The following is an 11,667-nucleotide window of genomic DNA, read 5'->3' as shown; positions in this document are numbered from 1 at the left end:
TTCTTCTCCTAATTCAACTTGGATTCTATTCTTGATCCTCAAATGAACATCTGTTTGCCCCCAAATCCAGCACTGATTTTCTTTTCTTCTTTAGCCCCCACACCATGCTTCAGCTCGGTTAAATTGATAACTTTTGCTAGGTTATCAATTTAAATATTAATTCATTCATCCTCACGAGTAGCCCTGCTAATTTCCTATGAACACCAGGAATTAAATGACAGGCGTCTAGTTTGTTTCACAGGACATAAGGATGTTAAGCAGTGTTCTTCATTGCAAGTCCCAGGAGCCATGGCTAGTTTCAATTCTCCCTGAGGCTATTCACACAATGGAGTGAAATCGGGCTAGTGGAGGCTAGCCCGATTTCATTCCATCGTGTGAACCACCGGGCTCAGCTGCAAGCCTGGTGGTTCCTAGGTGGGTAACCCGCCTAAGTACCCCTCCCCTAAAACCAGGTTTATGCGGAGCGAGTGCTCCATAAACCTGGTTTTAAAGATTGTGAGTAGCTGCAGCGTGGTGCAGTTACTCATGAGTAGACCCCCGGAGGGGAGGCGGCAATCATGTGGGTGGCTGATCCGGCTGCCCAGGGCTCCCTCCCTGCTCATGTGTGGGGAGAGCGGGCTTAGCCCGCTCTCCCCGCTCATCCTTCTAAACCGGGTCTCACCCCTCTAAACTGGGTCTCACTGAACATGCCAGTTGCTCCCATGTGTAGATGTGCACCCCACGCCCTCAGGATCAATGCTGCCATCCCAGGGCTGCTGGAAACCAGGGATCCCATCTCCTGCTGATCCCTGCACTGGGATATCTGCATAGGGCAGCATGCCGGGCCAGACCTAGAAATTAAGAATGGGTTTAAGGGTCCATGCTGCAGCCGGGTGCCCTCACCTTCCATTCAAATGGTTTGGTTCAGGTACTATTGGGAGGGGTTGAAAGGCCCCCAGAAGGGATTCTGAGCAGCCAAGTTCTATTCTTTTCACATAAAGGTTGGGGAAGGGAGACCAAGCCCCTTCCCCTTTTGGAGGTTTATGTCCCCCAGACTTATTCAGCTGGTCACCTGGGTCAGTCTTGTGTAAGCTGAAATTCTTTTTCAAGGATACAGGCACCCGAACTGGGGCTCACTGGCCAAGCTTGAGAGGGAAAGGCCACGGGGCCACCACTGGACAACTCATGAGAAGAACCATCAGAGGGGAGGGCATAGAATTGCCCAGAGAAGTCTGATACGAATTCAGACAGCAAAACATCTCCTTTTCCCACTAATACCTCCCTCATGAAAGTGTCAGCCCATGAGGGATCTAAATAGAGCCCATTTTCTGTGTGCAGGTGAACCACAGGGAAGAATGCCCCATAGACTACTGGGGACCGCAGACAAGCTTCGGGACTTCAGACAAACTGCTGTGAAACAGTGCCCACTGTCTGCCCCCCTTCTCATGTGTACATGTCCACCCTTGCCATAGACCTAAAGGGGAAGCTCACTGTCCTGGGGTGGCTTGAGAATGGGTGCTCCCTTCTTCCGGGAATCCCCGGGCTGGGAGATCTGCATAAAGCGCAATGACAGACCAGGACCTGGGAATTTTGGATGGGTTTAAAGGTCTGTCCCAGTGTCTCCCCCTGCCCTTTGCGAATGTGTCCAGGTATTGACAGATGGAGTGTGAAAGTCTGCACAGGGGAATAGGGTGCATGTATGTCTTCACAGGGTAAGAGGGTTAGGAGCTTTAGGGGGTTTTGTTCTATTTTTATTTTTACAAAGAAAGGGTGGGGAACTGGGATCCAGCCAGTTCCCCTGGGAGTGGGTGTTTACAACCAAGGCTTACTCATGGGCAGGGCCAGCAAAATCAGGATTGATCCAGTTTTTGGAATGATTCTTCCTCTTTGATGAGGATGGGTACCAAAGCCCATGCAGACTATGTCCGCTCAGAGTGTCAGGCCACGGATGCTCTTACCAGAGCTGTGCTGTGCTGTTGTGTGTTGGGAAGCAGCGGGTAAGGGTATCCCAGAAACGGTTTTCCTGATCCTGGGGGCAGCAGCCAAACTGCTGTGGAAGCAAGCATCCTGCTTGGCCGTCTGCACCTCTGTACAGTTGCGCCCTCACTTGCGGCCCTTGCAGTCAACTGTGCTGCCCCAGGGTTGGGGGAGGAGAGGAAAGTGCCCTCTCAAGTGATTCTCCATGCCCACTTTTCTGCATACTGTGCACAGACGGAGCAAACCTGGGATTTTTGAATTTGTGTAAATGTACGTCTCATTGGTCCACTCCACTGCTGTGCACGTGGCTAGCAATGGCACATGGGGTGCATGCACTCTGGAGTGTGCAGAGCAATTCGGGAAGAGGGAGGACTAGTTGAAAACCAGTTCTATTAACATAGAGAGTTGGGAGACCCGCTAAAGCAGGGCCCCCTTAGGTTTCTTGGTAGTTGAGTGGGCTGGCTCAACTCATGAGCTCGCAGTCCGTGGAGTGGGAATTGCCCTTCAGCTGGCACAGCACAGCTCAGCTATATTCTCAGTAAACTGTCACTCTAATGAGAGGACTAGCCAACTCGGCAGCAAGCTACCACATTTCAGTTGTGTCTGCATGGACTGCTTTGCTGGGGTCACCCCTCGTGACATCCTTCCTAGTTATGGTGGGACAGACCCCACCTCCAAACATCCTTTGCCCTCCCCCATCTGCATATCTCATACTATCAAATGTGGATTTTGCCGTCCCCTCTAGTGCTGAAAGTGGAATTGCGCCCCCCCACCCCCACCCCAAGCTCCCAAAACTGCCTGAAAATTTGTGCTTGTGTGATGTTTTCTGGGTGTGGGGCTACTTGGGGCAGCAGCAGTGCCATCACTGGCAAAAGAAGCACTGGCATTGCAGGGCATTTAAAAGTCTTGAAATGCCTTTTCCCTGCTGCAGGTGGGCAAAGCACTCCAATTCAAGATCATGTCCGATCGCAGCTGACCTGCTTATATGGTGACACTTTGCCCACAGACTGGCCATGGAGCTGGCTTGGATCAGCTTTGGAAGTTGAGCAGCAGTGTGGGCTGGGTGGGGGCTCCCCTCTCCTGTAACTGCAGTTTGATGGGCCATGGTTTGGTGAACGTCTGCAGCGTGATTTGAATTTCTAAATTGAAACTTTGGCCACTTTTAACTGTGGTTAGTTGTTATATATGAATGCAGCACAAGTTACTTATGAGTAGTTCTATTCAAATTAATGGGAGACATTTCGTTATCCAATTTTCAATGGGCGTACTCATGACTAACTGATTCTATATTGAGCCAGTGACTGTATGAGCCTATTCCACAACACTGGCTTGCATTCTGTGGAGTACTATGCCAGCATTAGGGACCTGCCAGGGCTGCTGCACAACCTAAAAGCCTCAAAAATGTGCACAATAGGATAGTTTTGCAACAACTTAGTACAGCATCTCTGCAGTTGAACAGCTCTATTTCCATTGTTTCCAATGGGAATGGTTCTGTGCGGGAGTTGTGCGGTGTTGTTTTAAGATAGTGAGGCTATTCACATGATGGGAGAAATTCGGGCTAGCGAGCACTCCGCAAACCCATTTTTAAAAATCGCGTGTTGCTGTGGTGTGGCTAAGCGCTGCGGCAACTCACGAGTAGACCCCCTACTGGGAGGCTCAAAAACAGCCTCCTGCCTTGGGGGTCTCTCCAGCACTCACACAGGGCATGCTGGAACTTCCAGGGGCTGTGTGGCCCCTGATCCCCCGCGCCCCCATCAGCTCCATAACAGAGCCAGCAGTCTGCACTAACTCTCCTGAGGTAGGTCTCTTTGATCATGAGACCTGCTGCTATTGCATGACATCATTGGGCCTATATTTCTGGTTGCTCAGCTGCCCCAGTGGGTCCCTAATGCTGGTGTACTACTGGGTGAAATGTTGGCCAGTAAGTGCATGCATGCTATATCTATTTATTTCTCCTAGGTGTACCCGTTGATAATCCCATGCATGGTAGCTCTTGTGAGAGTTCACAAGCAGCTTCCGGACTAGCAACAGGTGCAGAGAGAGAAAACGGTGGCCGCTGCTGGGCTGGCACAGAGGGAAAGTGCCTGCTGCCAGGCTGGCCAGCAGGGAGGGAGAGTATCCGCCACCGGGCTGGAAAAGAAGCAGAGCAACCACCACCAGGCTGGTCAGCGGGGAAGGAAAGTGCCCGCTGCCAGGCCGACTGGCAGGGCTCTTGCAGCTAGGCCGGCTGGCAGGGAAAGAGAGTGCCTGCTGCCGGACCGGTTAGCGGGGGAGGAGAGCACCCGCCTCCAGACCGGGTTGCGGGAGAGGAGACCGCCTGCCCCCGCGTTGGTGGGCAAGGAAAGAGAGCTGCCGGGCTGGCCGGCTGGAAATGAGAGTGCCTGCCGCCGGGCTGGCCAGCGGGGAAGGAAGACCAGATGAACTAGGGGTGCAGATGTTCTGTGCCCGATCAGCTAGTATATATAATTCTCTAAGACCTACCCATGGCTAATCCCATGCATGGCAGCTCTCGTGAGAGTTTGCAAGTAGAAGCACCTGATTGGGCAGTGAGGATTCCATATGCAAATGGGAGGAGGAGCCTGTGAGAGCAGAAGCAGCATGGTGACTGGGCAGTGGGAATTCCATATGCAGATAGGGAGGAGGAGCCTGTGATGGATAAGGTCAGTTGGAATGCAACTATTACTGGTTGAAAGATGTTCTTGATTGTAGAGGAGGGGCATCTATATATATAAAAGGATAGCAAGCAGGGGTCTGCAAAAAGACAGGCCGTGAGGGAGGGAGGAGCCCCTTCAGGAAGAGGAGGCTGCCGTTGTGTGAATTAGATGAACAAGATATGTTAACTCAGGAAGGGAGAGAAAGCGTGTGGGGAGAGTAAGAAAGACAGAGGGGAAGAGCAAGAGGAGGAGAGAGAAAGAGAGAAAAAGAAGGGAAGGGAAGGGAAGAGAGAAAGAAGGAAGGGTGAGGGACAGGGCCAAGCCTGTCAGCAGCTGGAGGAGAATGAACGGCCATGGCAGCTGTGGCAGCAAGAAAGGGCCCAGTCAACCAATGCTGCTGTTTGGGGTTACCAAGGCCATTAGCAGAAGGAGGCAGGCAGGTAGGCAAGGGATGGCCCAGCCTGTCAGTGGCCTGAGGGGAATGAATGGCCATGGCGGTGGCAGCAGTGAGTAAGGGCCTGGTCAACTGCTGCTGCTGATGCTCCTGATCCTGCGGGGAGAAGCAGGAGCAGGGTTCAGGTGAGGGTGGGGAGGTCTCTGGGGATAGGGGATGGAAGCTTGGCCAACAGGCACCAGAAACGCTGCTGCCATGACCAAGAGGGGTGAGGGGTATGGAGTAAAAGGGATGGAGGAGTGACCAAGAGGGGTGAGGGGGATGGAAGCAACAGGATGGAGGAGTAGGAGCAGGAGTGAGGGTGAGATTGGAGAGATCTCTGAGCTGAGGGGGGCTGTGGCAGGGGGTGAAGGGAGCAAGCAAGTCCTAGCATGCAGATGCTCGGCACGGATTAAATGACTATTATATAAAATATCTAGGGGTGCTCAGACTGAAGCTTTGGAACAGAAGGGGTACACTTATTTAGAAAGGTTGAAACTGCCCAGGGAGAGAGAGAATTAGCTAAGCGGAAAGTTGATCACTCTCTGGACTCTATTGACTTTCTTTGCAAGTCCTTCTGTGGCAAGAAACTATCATAAGTGGCAGATTCTCCCATTCCTAATGGGAAGAGCTCGTGTCCTCAGTCTTGATATCTATAGACCTTGCTTCCAATAAATGTACTGAGACTTGCAGTCTAATTTTTTTTACCCACCACCCTTATATTTCCAGTTTCTAAACCAATATCTCACAGTTGAATCTCTCCTTGGAGAAAGAGCTGGTCTTGTGGTAGCAAGCATGACTTCTCCCCTTAGCTAAGCAGGGTCTGCCATGGTTGCATATGAATGGGAGACTTGATGTGTGAGCACTGTAATATCTTCCCCTCAGGGGATGGAGCCGCTCTGGGAAGAGCAGAGGGTTCCAAGTTCCCTTTCTGTCTTCAAGATAGGGCTGAGAGAGATTCCTGCCTGCAACCTTGGAGAAGCTGCTGCCAGTTTGTGAAGACAATACTGAGCTAGATAGACCAATGGTCTGACTCAGTATGACAGCTTCCTGTGTTCCCATGTTCCTAGTTCCATAGTACACAAAGCTTTTAATTGTTTGTCAGAGGAAGAGAGTTGCATGGAGGGAATAAAGAGCTGCCACACTATCCCTTCATAAAACCTTACTGTACTTTTTAGATTATTCCAATGTGATGGATTCCATCTAGGCCAAAAGAGTATCTAGAGGAGCCAGACAAAATATCAGGAACAGAAAGCAAGATATGTGGTCTTGTGAGAATAAACCTATTTCTTTTAACCATCTATCCACTTCTTATAACCAACTATCTTTTTGGGAGACTGATTGGCATAGATTTGTCTCAAAAGTCTTTTTCCCTCATATGTGTTAAATAGTACATTTCATGAAAGGCCCTTATTTTCAGAAATAGGATATTTCATATTTTGCACAGGTATCTAAGAAAAGCACATTTGGGCTTTTGCTGATTGGTATATATTCACTAACACTTTTTCTGACTAGTGTGATGCAATTTGACTGTGATTATGTTATCCCATCTCTCCTGATTTTCAGTATTTATGCCTCAAATGTGACTGCTTTTCCGTTGATATTATTTATAAAAGCTGCAAAAATAGCATTAACATTAATAAACCTCTTCCTCCTGCAAAATGAATTTGGCTGGGTTTGTCCTCGCATTCGTAATGCAGGCACTTTTTGTTATGTGCACCGTTCTGATTAGCTGGAATTTCTGATTATTTTCCTGAGGGTAAGGAAGGATTACATTCCACAGACTCTGTAAATATGCAAACAAAACAACAAGAATTAGTTGTATTTTCAGTTAACATAAAGCTGAACAAAATAAATGTGGTTCATTTAGTTATGCCATATTTGCAGAACTTCAAACACATTCCTCTTTGTACATATATAAGAAAATGAAGGTTCTTGAGAAGTTATAGTAATAAAAATAGTTCATAATCAACCAAAATGTTTAAAAAGGTGACTTTCAACATTGCACATCAAAGTCTTGCAGGATGAATGCAGGCTGATTATATCCCTTTGAAGACAATGTGGTTTAAATAAGAACTCCATTGATTTCAATAGGACCTAAACAATATTAACCTTCTCTGGATTTTTGCAGTATGTGTTTAATCATAATTAACTCTACTATAGTGGAGGGAAATGGTTTGCATAATCTTCTGGAGGGCTAAATGCTGTGCTATGCAATCAGACTCTCATGATGTATCTGTTGCAGAACTGTATCACTTCTGACTGCAGAATGGGCATAATTTGATATGGTAAGGTTTGAATTACCTCCAATATCAAAAACAAGAAATGTCTAGTAGCTTCAGAACTGTCCAACCCTACACAAGCACACTACTTGGCAACACAGATAGAATCACCATAGATAGCTAGTAGTGTTTGAGGTGCTACTTGCTCAGGGCACCATTTATTCTAGAGTGAGTCCTGCTTGTGGCATATCCTACTTGCCTTTCCAATTGTTTGAACTAGGGATCTGCAAACAAGTTCGAAACTGAACTGGTTCAAAGTTGAACTGGTTCAGTTCAAAGGCTTCGGGTCAAGCCAAAGCACCCCCGGTTTGGCTCAGTCCTGGACTGAATACCCTGGCCTATTTGGGTGGTTCGCAAATGATTTTTTTTAAAAATTAAACTCTGGGGGGTTCTCTGAGGTGGCAGTGGGGTGTCCATGGAGGTTCTACCTCTCCTGCTGGACTTCCCAGCTTCAAAAATGGCCCGGTTTCCCCACTGGTGTAGTGGCCATTTTGGAGGCCCATTGCACAGGGACAGTGACTTCCAAAATGGAAGAGTGGGCAAACAGGGCCCTTATTGAAGGCAGCTCCACTGACCCCATCTGCTTTCCCTGAGAAACCCCCCTCCTGGAGTGGGCAAGTGTAATTTATTTATTTTTTTCATTTGATGTGAGACCGGACTGAACCAAACTGTCAGGGGGGGGGTGTTTGAGGGGGTGCTGGACTGAAATGGTTTGGGTCCAGTTCAAACTCTAACCAAACTGGACCAGCCAGTTCCGTGCTCACCCCTGGTTTGAACGGTATGGTCAATGTCAACATTTACCAAACTTCTATTGTAAAGAGACAGAACTGGATTTGTTTAGTGATGTCATGTCTGTGTTAAGACTGGAATCCAGATTTGTCATTCTATCTATTGGACCTTTCTTGAGCACATACCTCAGAGCACAAGGTTTGGGAATACTTTCTAGTCCATGCATTCTCAATGTTGGGTCTCCAGATGTTATTGGACTTCAACTCCCATAATCCCCAGCGCCAGTGGCCTTTGGTTGGGAATTATGGGAGCTGAAGTCCAATAATATCTGAGGACCCAACGTTGAGGTCTAGCCAACCACTTCCTACAATATCAGACACCACTATCATACAACTCATGTCCCATGTTGGAGATATATATGTTTTTGCTGTACTGTTTTTATCTTTTAAAGACTGTATAAAGTATATGAAATTTCAGTTACATTTGAAGCACTTTCATCTTTGAGAGAGTGCAGAAATAAAGCTCACATCGGGCTCTTTTGAGAAATAAAGCTCACATCAAGCTGACAAGGGCATGATCTTTTCCTCTTTTATGCATTGTGTGTATGTGTATGTGTGTGTATATTTGTGTGTGTGTGTGTATATATATATATATGTGTGTTTTAAATAGCGCCTTTGTAGGCAAATTGAAGCTTTATGGGATTTCTAGTGGCAAAATGGCACAGGTGAAAAGGGTTAACTCTCTGCATCGGCTAAAGACCCAGTCTAGATTAAGGGCCCTAACTGAGTGAGTGAGAGAGGCTTCTCCAGACTTAAGAGACATAGCCAGGTAATGCATTCTGCAAAACATGTAGTTTGGCCATAAAATACATTGAAATGAAATTTACTTAGAAGCAAATAGTACTAAGTATAGTATAGTATAGGACTAAGTATAGGATAGGATACAACAAAGTACTTTAAAGTTCCATTAATTGTAGTTAGCCCTCCCCTGCCCCGCCCACACACACACACATTTTGTATTTCTGGATTGTTCATGGAATATGTCTTACTTATTTCAGTGCGACTTTCTTACTCTTAATCATGTTCAGGATTAGTGTGGAAAATATAACCATGGAAGCTTACTAAGTGCATTTCAGTGCAAGAAACATCACTAAATTAAAGGTGGAGAGCATTCTTCTGCTTTTATGTATCCACATGAAGCTCTAAGTCATTCTTAACATTTTTGCAATCTTAATTTCCCATCGTATGTAGATTCATATGGTAATATATTTTATGTAAAAATCAATTCATGCTCTTAACTGATTGACTCCTAGCACTCCTAGATGTATTATAATTTAAAAAGAGTTGCATAACAGTACAAAATTTCCTTTATTGTTCTTAAGCAAAAGTCCTAATGAACATGTTTCCTAACTTCTGCTCAAAATTTCTGCTCCTTTTTCATACAATGGTTCATAGAGAATGCTAAACACATTTCCCAAGTAAGCGTGCCTAGATAATTAACATTTCAGAAATGCCTCTAAATTTTTTATTAAATTAGTAACAATAATGGCTGGGATCCAAAGTACTATGTAAATAGTTCTGCATGCCTGAAGTGGATTGGACTAAAAACCCAGTCCTTTGATTTGATAGAAGTCGAATTCCTTTCATGCATTACTTACCGCAGCAGCACAGAACTTGCTTTCCAATGCCTTTGTCCAACTCCACAGTGGTAATATTTGAATATCAATGCCATGTGGGCACAGTGAATCACATGGGTCCTTCCAACCTGACTGATCTAAGCCAATGATACCAAAGTGCCATGGGATAAAGGGAAAGCAGATCCTGTACTTCGGTAACATTCAGAGGGTCCTTATGAACAAACGAACAAATGAACAAATCATGAATGAACAAATGAACAAATCATGAATGAACAAGCAAATTCATTCCCTTGAGATCAAGGTGGTGGATCTGGAGAAGCTCAGAGAGACAGAGAGGCATGTGGATGAGACCTTCAGGGATGTGATAGAGGCATCCCACTCCAGGGCTGGTAGCTTCTCTGCTGTCAGAGAGAATGAAGGTCTCGGGCAAGAAGGACATCGGTCTGAGGAAGCAGGAAATGCTCCTTTAGAAGGGACCCCTTCCATGGATGATGAGCCCATATCCTTTCGCACAGGGGATACTCATCTGGGGAGTGGGGGCCTCCTTGTAGTGGGTGATTTGATCATTAGAGGTATAGAGAGATGGGTTTGTGACCCGCGTGTTGACCGCACGGTGACTGGCCTGCCTGGTGTGAAGGTTGCGGACATCACGCAGCATCAAAATAGGCTCTTAGGCAGTGCTGGGGAGGAGAGAGCTGTCATGGTGCATGTCGGCACCAACGATGTGGGGAAATGCAGTCGGGAGGTCCTGGAAACCAAATTTAGGCTGATAGGTAGCATATTGAAGTCCAGGACCCTCAAGGTAGCATTCTCATAAATGCTACCTGTTCCACATGCAGGTCCAGTGAGACAGGCAGAGCTGAGGGGTTTCAATGCATGGATGAGATGTTCATGCTGGGAGGAGAGATTTAGATTTGTGCACTGGGATACATTTTGGGGCAAGCAAGGCCTGTACAAAAGGGATGGGCTGCACTTGAACCAAAATGGAACCAGACCGCTGGTACTTAAAATCAAAAAGGTTGCAGAGAATCTTTTAAAATGACATCTGGGGAACAGCTGGTGGGAGCTGGGCAGTATCCTGTTTGGCAAAAGCCATCCTTAAAAGTGCGAGGGTGCAAAGGATTCAGATAAAAAAGAAGGGGACAGAGCAGAACCGCATAAAGAGCAGACAGGAGCCTGTACCAGCTGGTCAAAGAGTCAAAAGAAAGATAGCACACATCAGCTGAGAGATTCAGCGTATAGGTGCTTATATGCCAGTGCCAGAAGCCTCCGAGCCAAAATGGGTGAGCTGAAGTGCTTGGTTGCTAACACAGAAATCGATATAGTGGGCATAAAAGAAACATGGAGGAACAGTGAGAACCAGTGGGACACTGTTATTCTTGGATATAAAACCTATAGAAAGGACAGGGAGGGGTGCCTTGGAGTTGGAGTAGCACTTTATGTTAAAGAAGGGATAGTATCTAACAAGCTAGAAAACCTAGGTGGACAGGAGTCCTCCACAGAAACCCTGTGGGTGACAATACAAGGCCTGAAAGGGAATGTGCTACTGGGGACGTACTATCACCCTCCGGATCAAAAAGCTGTCAGTGACTGGAAGTTACAGGAGGAAATCAGGGAGGTGTCAAGGAGAGGCAGGGATGTAATAATGGATGACTTCAATTACCCACACATAGACTGGGTAAATTCACAGTCAGGTCATGACAAAGAGGTCAGATTTCTAGATACGCTAAATAACTGTGCCCTAGAACAGTTGGTCTTGGAACCAACCAGAGAGAAGGTGACCTTGGACTTAATTCTGAGTGACACCCAGGACCTGGTGTGTGATATCAGTTTCATTGCATGGAACAGTGACCATAGTGCTATCAAATTCAGCATACATGGGGGGTGAGAATGAACAAGGAAGTCTAACACAGACATTTTGAATTTCAGAAGAGGAAACTTCTCCAAAATGAGGAGTATGGTAAAAAGAAAGATGAA

Source organism: Hemicordylus capensis, chromosome 3 (genome assembly GCF_027244095.1).
Source record: "Hemicordylus capensis ecotype Gifberg chromosome 3, rHemCap1.1.pri, whole genome shotgun sequence".
Lineage (NCBI taxonomy): Eukaryota > Metazoa > Chordata > Lepidosauria > Squamata > Cordylidae > Hemicordylus > Hemicordylus capensis.
The sequence above is the reverse complement of the archived record's forward strand: the minus strand, read 5'-3'. Positions refer to the sequence as shown.